Raw genomic sequence first — 13,339 nt, forward strand, 5'->3', positions numbered from 1 at the left:
TCCTTATAGTTCTTATTTATAGTTCTGTTGGTGTCATTGCAGTTTTAGTTAAAAAATTTAATTGACTTTCAATTACTAGTGAACTTATATGTCCCATTGCTCAAAATTCATTTAGGAAAAGCATAAAAACATGTGAGCAAAATGTTTAATTCATGCACAACTCAGCACATAGTTACTACTGGTTAGGTAGTAGCTGATCTGGGCAGTTAATTGTATCTAAAGAAAATCAGTTGCTTAAAAAATGTGTGAGATTGTTCTTAAAGGAATGTACATTTCTTTCTATGTTTAAAATGAATGAGTCTTATCTTTATAGGTTTGGAAACAGTACAGTCACTGGACATTGTACGTTTATTCCAAAAGTATTTAAGTCAGCTGTCCATATAATGTTGGTCATAAACTTCCTTTCTAAGATTGCTTTCCATAAAATATCTAAATGATCCCCACATTTATTTTTGAAATATATAGAAAATTGCCTCAGTTAATTAAAATTTAAAATTAGCATACATTTTTTAAAATTTTCTCTACAAGAAATGGTTCCATTGTTTTAATCTTCCATGACTAGACAGAATATCTCAAATCATATTTCCTGCATTTAGATTGTAATTGAAGAACTATTTCACTTAAATAATGCCAGGAAAGGCATTGTTAACCTTTCTTTATTGGGGTTCCTAAAACATTAAGCAATGCAGGTTATTGACTTTGAGATTAGATTGCTTTTAGATGACACAGCCTGAGAGTCTATGACTTATTGCAAATAGGTGTTCTGACTCAGTGTTAAAGTCTGTTCAATCATGAAATGATCCCTACAATATGATTTTTAAAATAAATAGATGAAAAGAGCCATTGATTTTGTTTGTTTATTTGTGGCAATCATTGATTTAAATTTCTTCTTGTATATTCTGATTTTAGTAGAAGCAGATAATGACATAATCCAACAAGGCAAATACACCATTTAGTTTCTCCTTTAGAATATACAGCCAATATTGATCAGGTCACATATTTTTGGTAACTTCAATATACTCCAGGTAAATAGACACATAGAAAAGGGATATATAGAGAACCTACTTTCTTACTTAATTGGCATAAACAATGTTTCCTGAAAAGTCTGATTTTAAAATATGTGACTTCCAAATACATTTGTAGTCTACCATTGAAAATGCAATGAGAGACAGAAAACAGGAAACCTATTGCTCACCTAAAGAGGCTTTGGTAAAATGAGAATAAAGATTAGAGCAAAGCTATTAATTTAAGGAGTGGGACAAATACAATAATCCATAGAATCTTGGAAAGAAATCAGGACAAAGGTGAAACTCTTTTTATTTTAGTGTCAAAGGTGATCATAAAAAAAGACTACAGACAATAATGATTGAAAAGAACAATGAAGGAGATAAACTCATAAAACCCAGCTTTAATTAGGCAAAGAGTGAAAATGTTGTTAATTGGCTTGGACAAGAATATGTTTAATTGATTAGAGTCTTTCTTGAATTTGTGTTCACAGTTTGGAATGGAGACCTCCAAAATGACATTTGCATTGCTTGATAATGATACTAATCATGGTAGTTTGTGAAAACAAAAAATAAGAGTAATAATAGACCAGTATGAGTGCATTTTTTGTTAGGTTGCAAGCATCAATGGTTCATGAATGTGAGAATCAGAAAATGGAGAGAATATGATGCTAAATAAAGAGCTAAGTTACAGTTGGAAATGTAGATTTGAGACAATTGCATGCTGAAACCAAAAGAGTGTTTGATTTTAAAAGAAAGAAGATCTAATTGTCTAAGCATGACAGTTTTGGGTACATCCTTCAAGTATATGATAAAATTTAGAAGTCTGAATACCATTCATATTTTACATATATTTCTGTGGCCTTATGGATACAATTAATTAAGTCCTTATACTAACCAAAATAAATGTTATTATTTGATGTAAGATCTAGAGTCTTTACCATTTTTGTTCTACAAAGTATGCAATACCATAACTTCATAGCTTCTTGTACTTCAGCAATAAAAAATGATAGTTTCCCAGCAGCTATCAAATGTGGTAAACCACAGCAGAACAATCCCAGGAAACTTAGTTCTAGCATAAAAGCATTCATTTAAAGTATACAAAACTTTAAAAATGTAATTTAATCAGTCAGGGTGAAGAAAAGTAGATATTGTGCATCTGCAGCTTCCCTGCAAAACCACCACAGCATAGCATAAAGTTCAATTTATAGGGGGAAAGTCTGATTTTCAAGAAAGATTGAAGTACAAGTCATAATTTTGGATGATTAATTAAATGGCTTTATTGGATATATAAGATTCAAATGTTAGCACTTTTAGTTAGTTTCTTTTTTTTTAACTTTTTGAAGACAGTATGAATGATACATCAAATTAGCACTAACTGCCGAGACCGGTTTGGCTCAGTGGATAGAGCGTCGGCCTGCGGACTCAAGGGTCCCAGGTTCGATTCCGGTCAAGAGCATGTACCTTGGTTGCGGGCACATCCCCAGTAGGGGGTGTGCAAGAGGCAGCTGATCGATGTTTCTCTCTCGTCGATGTTTCTAACTCTCTATCCCTCTCTCTTCCTCTCTGTAAAAAAAAAAATCAATAACATATATTTAAAAAAAAAATTAGCACTAACTGAAGAAGATATTATCCCCTGAAAAGGACACACATATACATAAAAAAATACTTGTATATCCTAAAAAATATTTGTATATACATAAAAAATACTTGTATATGTGATAACCTAAAAACCTCAAAATAAGAACATTCCCATCCATAATTCCATAAAGACAAATTATTCAGATTGATTTTCTCTTTTAGTAAAATATTCCATTTTTTTTTTCATTTAACAGTCAAAGTAACTCTCTTAAAAACACAGAAGTTAGTGACAAAAATAAACCCAGAACCCAAACTCTTGACTTTTTATGTACTCATTACCATAACACACTGCCACATCATGAGCTTCCTGGAATGAAGCAAAGTGAACCAGAGCAGCTGACATATGGTTTATCATTGGACTGTAACCTTGGTTTTCAAAAATTCAGGATGTACCTAAGAACTCACTTCTCAGATTGTGTCTGGACAAAAATGAGTAGAGTTAGAGATACATTTGACTTGATTCTTTATATATATATATATATATATATATATATATATATATATATATATATATATATATAAAAGCCCAGTGACCATAATGGCGGAACAACCAGAACAAATGGACTGACCAGTGGCTATGACGCACACTGCGGTACCAACCAGCATGATCTGGGCCTTGATCAGCCCCCAGCACCCCGATCAGGAGTGGGGCCAGCCACCCAACTGCCAGCAGCCCCTCCCCACAACCAGTCCAGCCCGATGGGCCCCCATCAGGGCAGGCTGGCTGGACCCCACCCGTGCACGAATTCATGCACCCAGTCTCTAGATTGTCATAATGGATTTCACTTGAGCTTTAAATTCCTCACTTAAAATGCCACAGGAATTTAATGGATTAGTCAAATCACAAGCTTGTAGATATTTTCAGGCAATGGGCTGAGTTGCTTGAAAAGTAAAGCTTTCTTAATCTTCCAAGTTTAAGTTTCTTCAATTCCCACAACACCTGCCAATGCATACATTCATTCAGTGTGCATTATAGTAGGGAATAGTGTTTCAAGAATGAGATTCAGATTCAACATGCAGAACATTTGTCAATTTTTTAAGTTAACCCTTCTAGTCTTGTTTATAAAACCATATGCAATTCTGTAATTCAAGTCTTCTACTTTTACATGGGAATGGAAGGAGAGAAAATTTTATACTGGAAAATATTACAATATCCCTACCTGGGTTAATAGCTTTATCCATGTATCCATGATCTTTATTGTTCTCTAGCATACATCACATCACAGATCCTTAGAATAGGTTTCCATGTGTTTTTTTCTGGGGAGGTTGTGAGGCATATCCCTCACTGTAACCAATGGTTCTTTTAAGCAGTAAACCACAAGTCAATGATTCTTATTCCAAATTTAGTTTGGTGTTTGGTGCCCTTGTTTATATTTCTATGGGGAAATTCTTGTACAATCAATGAGTAGAGGTTAAAAACTCAGCAAATTGAGAGTATAATATTCTGACTTTATAACAAAAGTTTATTTGGAGCTCATATCCAGAAGTCAGATTATCCATAACCCTCTCACACTGGTGGTGGCTTATTTCCTAATAGGGAGTAAAACTTACAACAGGCCAATTGAGTTATAGGGACATTTTAAAGTGTGTCATTATTTAACGAAAATCTTGTTTATCCTTTAGTGCTTGTCCACACAAATTTTGGAAACATATTTTGATGTGTCTAACATACTGGAAGATGCATACTAGTAAACATAATGGGCATTTTGTGAGTTATTTTTTAGTCATTTGAGTGTCATTTTAAAAATGGCATATTTTATTTTTTTCTTTCAAGAAAAATAGTTTTACATATAATAACATTACATGCAATAAACATTAATATTTCAAGCAAAAGGATTTTAAGTATAATAATTTTACATGCAATAAACATCAATATTTTAAGAAAAACTATTTTAAATATAATGTTACATGCAATAAACATTAATATTTCAAGAAAAAACTATTTTAAATATATTACACTCCTAAAGTTAATATTTCAAGAAAAATGATTTTAAATATAATAATGTTACCAAAACTGTACTAACATAGTATAAAATCACAAAAGTTGTAGGAAATATTAAAAATATGCAAATAACAGGATTGCTTCTATTATATTCTAAAATATATTTTTCCTCTGGCTCTATTTTGTTTTATCAGTTTATGTTATTAATTATATTCCACAAATGAATGAGATCATGTGATACTTTCTCTGACTGACTTATTTCAGTTAGCATATTGCTCTACATCTATGCTGTTGCAAATGGTAAGAGTTCCTTCTTTTTTACAGCAGCATAGTATTCCATTGTGTAGATGTACCACAGTTTTCTAATCCACTCATCTGCTGATGGGCACTTAGGTTGTTTCCAAATCTTAGCTATTGTAAATTGTGCTGCTATGAACATAAGGGTGCATATATCCTTTCTGATTGGTGTTTCTGATTTCTTGGGATATATTCCAAGAAGTGGAATTAAAGGGCCATTTTTAATTTTTTGAGGAAACTCCATACTGTTTTCCACAGTGGTTGTACCCGTCTGCATTCCCACCAAAATACAAAAGGGTTCCTTTTTCTCCGCATCCTCGCCAGCACTTGTCATTTGTTGATTTGTTGATGATAGCTATTCTGACAGGTGTTGTTTTGATTTGCATCTCTGGGATGACTAGTGACTTTGAGCATGTTTTCATATGTCTCTTGGCCTCCTGTATGTTCTCTTTTGAAAAGTGTCTATTTAGGTCCTTGGCCCATTTTTTGATCAGATTGTTTATCTTCCTTTTGTTAAGTTGTCTGAGTTCCCTGTAAATTTTGGAAATTAAATCCTTATCAGTGATAACATGGCAAATATGTTCTCCCATGCAGTGGGTTTTCTTGTTGTTTTGCTGATGGTTTCTTTTGCTGTACAAAAGCTTTTTATCTTGATGAAGCCCCAATTATTTTCTGCTTAGTTTCCATTGCCATAAGAGCTGTATCAGTAAAGATATTGCTATGACATATGTCTGATATTTTGCTTCCTATGAATTCTTCTAAGATTTTTATGGTTTCCCATCTTAAGTTTAAGTCCTTTGTCCACTTTGAGTTTATTTTTGTATGTTGTGTAAGTTGGTGGTCTAGTTTAATTTTTTCCATGTATCTGTCCAATTTTCCCAACACCTTTTATTGAAGAGACTATCTTGACTCCATTGTATTCTCCTGCTTCCTTTGTCAAATATTTTTGCTGAGTATAATGGCTTGGGTCAACTTCTGGGTTCTCTGTTCAGTTCCATTGTTCTATTTGTCTATTCTGGTACCAGTACCAGGCAGTTTTGAGAACAGTGGCTTTGTAATATAGCTTAATATTTGGTATTGTCCAACTTTATTCTTCTTTCTCAGGATCGTTGCAGCTATTTGTGGTCTTTTTTTTATTCCAGATGCATTTTTGGAGAGTTTTTTCTAAGATCTTTGAAGTTTTCCGTTGATATTTTAATGGGGATTGCATTGAATCTGTAGATTGCTTTGGGTAGTTTGGACATTTTAATGATGTTGATTCTACCAATTCATGAATACAGTATATGCTTCCATTTGTTTATGCCTTCCTCTTTTTTTCTTTTTTCAGTGTCCTATAGTTTTCCAAGTACAGGTCTTTTACATCCTTAGTTGTTTATTAATAGGTGACTTAATTTTTTTGGTGCAATAAAAAAAGGAATTTTTTTCTTCTTTTTAGTTTTTCTTTCTGTTAGTTCATTATTTTTGTATAAAAAAACCATAGATTTCTGGGTGTGAATTTTGTATCCTGCTACATTGCCAAATTCATTTACTAATTCTAGTAGTTTTTTGATGGAGTCTTTGGGGTTTTCTATGTACAATAACATGTCATCTGCAAATAATGACAGTTTTACTTTTTCTTTTCTAGTTTGGATGCCTTTTATTTCTTCTTCTTGTCTGATCACAATGGCTAGCACTTCCAGTACTATGTCAAACAAGAGTGGTGAAAGTGGGAATCCCTGTCTTGTTTCTGTTCTTAGGGGATGTGGTTTTAGTTTTTGCCTATTGAGTATGATAATGGCTGTTGGTTTGTCATATATGGCCTTTATCATGTTGAGATATGCTTCCTCTATTCCCACTTTGATGAGAGTTTTTATCAAAAATGGGTGTTGGATTTTGTTGCATGCTTTTTCTGTATCTATCAATACGATCATGTGATTTTTGTCTTTCAATTTGTTTATGTGATGTATTACATTTATTTATTTGTGAATATTGTACCAGCCTTGCATCCCTGGGATAAATCCTGCTTGATCATGGTGTATGATCTTTTTAATATATTGCTGGATGTGATTTGCTAATATTTTGTTGAGGATTTTAGCATCTATGTTCATCAAGGATATTGGCCTATAATTCTCTTTCTTGTAGTGTCTTTATCTGGTTTTAGAATTAGGATAATGCTGGCCTCATAAAAGGAGTTTGGAAGTATTCCTTCCTCTTGGATTTTCTAATATAGTTTGAGGAGTATAAGTGTTATTTCTACTTTGACTGTTTGCTAACACTCACCTGTGAAGCCTTCTGGACCTGGGCTTTTGTTTGGTGGGAGTTTTTTTTTTTTTTTTTTTTTTTTTTGATTACTGCTTCTATTTCATCAGCTGTTATTAGCCTATTCAGATTTTTTTTTTATTCTTCTTGATTCAGTTTTGGGAGTTTGTATTTTTCTAAGAATTTATCTATTTCATCCACATTGTTCAGCTTGTTCGCATATAGTTGTTCATAGTATTTTCTTATAATCCTTTGTATTTCTGTGGTTTCAGTGGTTACTCCTCTACTTTTGTTTCTGATTTTATTTATGTGTGTCCTCTCTCTTTATTTCTTGACAGGTCTGGCTAATGTTTTATCGATTTTGTTTATCCTTTCAAAGACCCAGCTCTTGGTTCCATTGATTTTTAGTATCATATTGTTTAGTCTCTATGTTATTAATTTCTGCTCTAATCTTATTATTCCCTCCCTTCTACTTACTCTGGTCATTTATTGTTGTTCTCTTTATAGTTCTTTAAGTTATAGGGTTAAATAGTTTATTGCTGATTTTACTTGTTTTTTTTTTTGTTTTTTTTTGAGGTATGCCTATAGTGCTATGAACTTCTCTTTCAGGACTGCTTTTGCTGTGTCCCAGAGGTTTTGGGTTGTTGTGTGTTCATTTTCATTTGTTTTCAGAAAATTTTTTATTTCTTTCTTGATCTCATTGATAACCCATTCATTGTTTAATAACATGCTATTTAGCCTCCATATGTTTAAATGTTTTTGGGTGTTTTTTACTGTAGTTGATTTCTAATTTCATTCCATTGTGATCTGAGAAGATGCTTGATATGATTTCAATCTTCTTGAACTTGTAGAGACTTGTTTTGTGTCCTAACATGCAGTCTATCTTTGAGAATGAACCATGTGCACTTCAGAAGAATGCATAATCTGATGTATTGGGGTGAAATGTTCCATTACCTTGAGTACTTCATGCCATTCCCTTCTGGCCTATAGAGTTTCTGATGAGAAATCAGGTGTCAGCCGTATCAGAACTCCTTTGTAGGTAACAGTTTTCTTTTCTCTGGCTGCCTTTAAGATTCTCTCTTTGTCTTTAATTTTTTGCATTTTAATTATGATGTGTCTGGGTGTGGGCCTGTTTGGGTTCTTCTTGTTTGGGGTTCTCTGTGACTCCTGAACTTGTGTGACTTTTTCTTTAACCAGGTTAGGGAAGTTTTCTGCCATTATTTCTTTAAACACCTTCTCTAGGCCTTTCTCCCTGTCTGCCTCTTCTGGCAGGGGCCTAATGGCATGTTTCCATACTTTAACATTTTTGAAAGTGATAAAATATTATGGTTAATTCATGCAATTTTGGCACAAGATGGCTGCCCCCACATCATCACAAGATGGGAGGCCCCATGTCATCACAAGATGGCCACCACAAGATGGCCAGCAGGGGAGGGCAGTTGGGTGTGAACAGGCCAGCAGGGGAGGGCAGTTGGGGGTGATTGGGCTGGCAGGGAAGGGCAGTTGGGGGTGATTGGGCTGGCAGGGGAGGACAGTTGGGGGCAACCAGGCCTGCAGGGGAGGGTAGTTGGGGGCAACCAGGCCAACAGGGAGGGCAGTTGTGGGCAATCGCGCAGGCAGGGGAGCAGTTAGGTGTTAAGCAGGCTGGCAGGGGAGCAGTTAGGGGGCTATCAGGCTGCCAGGCAGAAGCAGTTAGGGGCAATCAGGCAGGCAGGCAAGTGGTTAGGAGCCAGCAGTCCTGGATTGTGAGAAAGACATCCCTCAAGAGGGTGCAGGATAGGCTGAGGGACTCCCCCCAGTGCACAAATTTTGTGCACCGGGCTTCTAGTAGAGAAATAGAGTGAAATGAAAGTATTCTTTTTGCCCTGGCTGGGTGTCTCAGTTGGTTGGAGCATCATTCTGTACACAAAAGGGTTTTGAGTTCGATTCCAGGTCAGGGCACACACCTTGTTTGTGGGTTTAATCCCCAGCTGGATGTGTATGGAAGACAGCCTATGATATTTCTCTCTCACATTGAAGTTCCCCCCCCACTTCCTTTCTCTCTCAAATCAATGAAAAATATATCAATGGGTGAGGATTAAATATAAATGTAGTTTCATTGAAAAAGCTTTGGTATAATAAAAAAAATCACAATTTCTCATCCGTAAAGTGCTTATTACTTTGTGCATAGTGTATAGTTTACTTAATTAAATAGGCAGTGTTAAAAATGAGTTCCATACTTCTCTCATGGAATCCTTTTGAGCTTATTCAGGGAGCAACTGGAGATTATATGAGTGTAGAAGTATGAAAAATGTTTGGAGAGCCTGGAAGACATCTTGTCCCTGCTCCAATCAGAGGTTTGTTCTACCACTTTACTGAAGTAGCTATAACAAGGTTAATACTTTCCTCTATGTTGCTATATCCAATGATCAGCTCAAAATTCTTAATCTTACCTACCTGCAGCATTTGAATCAGATGATGACTTACTTCTACTTGAATTACTTTCTTCTCTTGGCTTCCTGGACCTCACTCTCTCTTGGTACTCTAACACCAAAGCCATTCAGTCCCAGTATCATCTGCTGAATTATTTTAATCTTCCCAGACTCTTAACATTGCAGTGACCAGAGCTCCGTTTTCCAACCCCTTCTCTTTCCTTTTTCTTTTTTAGCCAAATGTTTTATTATACAACAGTTGAATTGCACATGCATAAGAAATACTCATTTCAAAGTGTTTTTTAATTGTTGACAGTCTTATAGATACCCCCATTTTCCTCCCTACCCCCCCTCCACCCAGCCCCTGCTCCACCCCATCTACTCTCACTCTTTTGGGGATCTGATAGGGTCTCATGGCTTAAATAACATCAACATACTGATAACTTCCAAATTTACATCCTCAGCTCACACTTCTCCTGGATGTCTAATAGGTATTTTCAACTTCATATGCCCGAGACTCAGCTTCTGATTCCCTTTCTCCAAATATGCTCTTCCTGAAGCTTTGTAATCTCAGTTGCTGGCACAAACTCTAGACTCCTGTTTCTGTTACACCAGATACCCAGTCCTTAAACAACTACTGTGGGCTCTCCCTTTAAAATATATACAATCCAACAAGTTTTGACAATGTCACTGCTACCAATCTTGTCCAAGCCACCATCATCTTTTGTCTAGCTTATTGAAATGGCTTCTTAACAGGTATTCCTACATTTCCCATTTTCCTCCAATCCATTTACATGGCACCTAGCCAAACACATACCAAACACATTTCTGTGTCACAAAATTTGTTCTTTTTGTTTTATTTGCCTTGGATTCTCTTTCCTCAGATATTCATATGGCTTGCTTTTTTAACTCCTTTAGATCACTGTTCAAAGTCAGCTCCTCAACTAGACCTTCCTGGATGACTCTATGTGAAATAGCAACTGTACACCCCAGAAAAGTTTATCCCTTTGGTTTGTATTAAATTTTGTCACACAGAATTGATCACTACATAATAGATTATGTAGATTTTATCATGTTTATTCTCTTTCACACTTCCTGTAGAATATATTCTCCATGAGGGCAGATATTTTTATGGTTCTATTTCACAGCTATATCCTTAATAAGTGGAGCAGTATATCACACAGAGTAGGTGCTTATTAAATATTTATTAAATCAATGTTCATATGAAGTATCCTTGTCTTTTGTGTCCTGCATAGATCATTGGTAGTTTATTCTCATCAGATTTAATAAATTTTGAGCTTTGGTGAAGATTCAGATAATGCAAAAGCCACTGAGTTTTCATAAGTACTGACATATCAGCACTAGCCAATATTTTCAAGGCAGTGGTTACCATTTAAATGTTTTGTGTTTAACTTATTTATTTACATACTAGAGGCCTGGTGCACAAAATTCATGCACTCGGGTGCAGTGGGGAGGCCCCTCAGCCTGGCCTGCTCCCTCTTGCAGTCTGGGAGCCCTTGGGGGATGTCTGACTGATGGCTTAGTCCTGCTCCCCACAGTCAGACATCCATAGTGCTGCTGTGGAGGCAGGAGGGGCTCCCACCACCACCGCTGAGCTCCCCAGCCATGAGCCCAGCTCAGGGTTTCTGGATGAGCTGTGCTCCCCCTGTGAGAGTGCACTGACCACCAGGAGTCAGCTCCTGCATTGAGTGTCTGCCCGCTCATGGTCAGTGTGCATCATAGCAACCAGTTGTTCTGCCATTCGGTCTACTTGCATATTAGCCTTTTATTATATAAGATTTCAGAATATTCTTGTTTTAAATAAATGTTTAGAAGGTATATTAATTCCCAATTGCTATTGTAATATTTACCACAAAACTAGTGGCTTAAAAAAATGAAAATTTATTAGTGCATGATTCTGGAAGATAAAAGTCCAAAATGCTTCTTTAAAGGGTAAAACAGCATGCTATTAGGGCTGCATTCATAGGGTCTCATGGCTTAAATAGCATCAACATACTGATAACTTCCAAATTTACATCCTCAGCTCAACTTCTCCTGGATGTCTAATAGGTATTTCCAATTTCATATGCCCGAGAGGCTCTTCCTGTATTTTCCAGCTTCTAAAAAGCTGTCCACATTCATTGGCTCATTCTTGCATCAATTTGATGTCTGCTTTCCTCTTCAGATATCCTTTTCTGACTCTCTTCCCCTCCCTTTTTCCCTCATAAGGACCCTTTGGATTATATTGCATGCACCTGGATAACCCAGGATAATCTCATGCTTTGAAAACTCTTAATTTAATCACATCTGCAAGTTAACATATTTACAAGTTCAGTGTTAAGGATGTAGACACTTTTGAAGAGTCATTATTCTCCCTACCACATAGGGTTGAATTTTTAATGAAATTAATTTATTTTTTTACTATATAGAATTTTATTTTTTTAAATTTTCACAGAATACATTTCACATTAAAGATTCTCACAGTGGGAAAAATAATAATTTATTATTTAAAGTTTTGTATTTGTGAATATTATTTTGGGACAAGTAAAATGAACACATTTGAGGAGTTAAGTCTCAGTTTAGAACATGTAATATTTTGATACCTTTACAGGGTACCTCTTCCCTCTGCGTGGAATTTCTCTATATTCAGAAGTTCTCCAAGCTCATTTTACCAGGACTTAGAAATTAGTAACATAAAATATCCTGATAGTAATAGCATTTCCTAACTTTAAAGGTTCCCAAAGACATATAACCATCAGTGACTGATATCAACTAAACAAAGGGCGAAAGTTTTCAAACATTAAGTGCTGCATAAGTTTCTGCAGTCTTTACTTATGAATTAATAGCTTTTCCTCTCTCCATAACTCTTAGGGAAAATATAGAAGTTTGATTAGGTATCGACAGTAATAAAGCTGAATTCCTTTTAAGAGTTTGGTAAATTAAAATGCAAAAGCTCATATATAATGTTCAGTTACATTGTGAGTCTTGAGAAGCTGGAGGACAACCTCATTCACTCGACAGAATGTGGAACTCTGTCTCACAATTTCTTGGATACAATTCCTCTCAAACCTTTTCCTCACAGATTAAATTCTACAACTAGCAAGGTGATTAGCAGAAGAAGTTTATCTCACCAGTGGACTCATCTGTTATTTCTTCCTTATTGTGAGATGAATGGCATGACAGAGCAGAGGCAAAGAGGTGTACAATCAATTTTCAAGGTATTAAGTCAAGAATGTCAGAACTTCCATAGCATGACAACAGCTTTGCAGATGCCCCCATCATGATAGTTGAAATAACAAAGCCCAGCAAAGGTGAAAGCCCAGAGTGCCAAGAGGCCGGCCTTGGCAGCTTTCTGCAATGCTTCCTTTTGAACATAGTAACAACTTGTCCAAGGCCCCAGTGACTATGGAGAGAGAGGACCGCAGCCAGGGAGTAGTCCGTCGCAGAGGAAGGATTCAAATATGCAGCTGGAAGTAGGCCCAGGAGCAAAACACTGACAACCCTCTCACCAGTCCAGTGGAGAGGCACAGCTTTGGAACCAGAATGGTGGCTGGGTGACAGGTGAATGTGCTTTATTCCACACCATCTTGGGGTAGGTTGGTCCTGGAAAAATGCTGAGATTTGAGCAGGTCTGACCACTGGGGTTCGGAGGAAGAGAGCTCGGCCTCCTCAGGCACCGCAGAGGGCACTCAGCTTCCACACACTAGCCATATCGCTCCTGAAGGTTCAAGGTCATCTAATGAAATTAATTTAAAGTGGTGATAAGAAACATGTCAAAATCTAAAAATAAGAATGAAAACATTACA

The 13,339-nt window shown here is 36.0% G+C and overlaps 1 protein-coding gene and 1 pseudogene across 8 annotated transcripts in view; one reads left to right on the forward strand and one right to left on the reverse strand.

The window, feature by feature from the left end:
• Window positions 1-13,339, forward strand: part of PCDH11X (protocadherin 11 X-linked) — a gene marked incomplete at both ends in the record, with an annotated part of 1,090,738 nt that overhangs the window by 435,497 nt on the left and 641,902 nt on the right. The window lies entirely within an intron of this gene.
• LOC307096014 (succinate dehydrogenase [ubiquinone] cytochrome b small subunit, mitochondrial-like) lies at window positions 12,769-13,244 on the reverse strand (annotated as a pseudogene). The gene has a single exon. The product of its transcript is annotated as a succinate dehydrogenase [ubiquinone] cytochrome b small subunit, mitochondrial-like (transcript).

This window comes from Cnephaeus nilssonii (genome assembly GCF_951640355.1).
Source record: "Cnephaeus nilssonii genome assembly, chromosome: X".
In the NCBI taxonomy this organism is placed as follows: Eukaryota; Metazoa; Chordata; class Mammalia; order Chiroptera; family Vespertilionidae; genus Cnephaeus; species Cnephaeus nilssonii.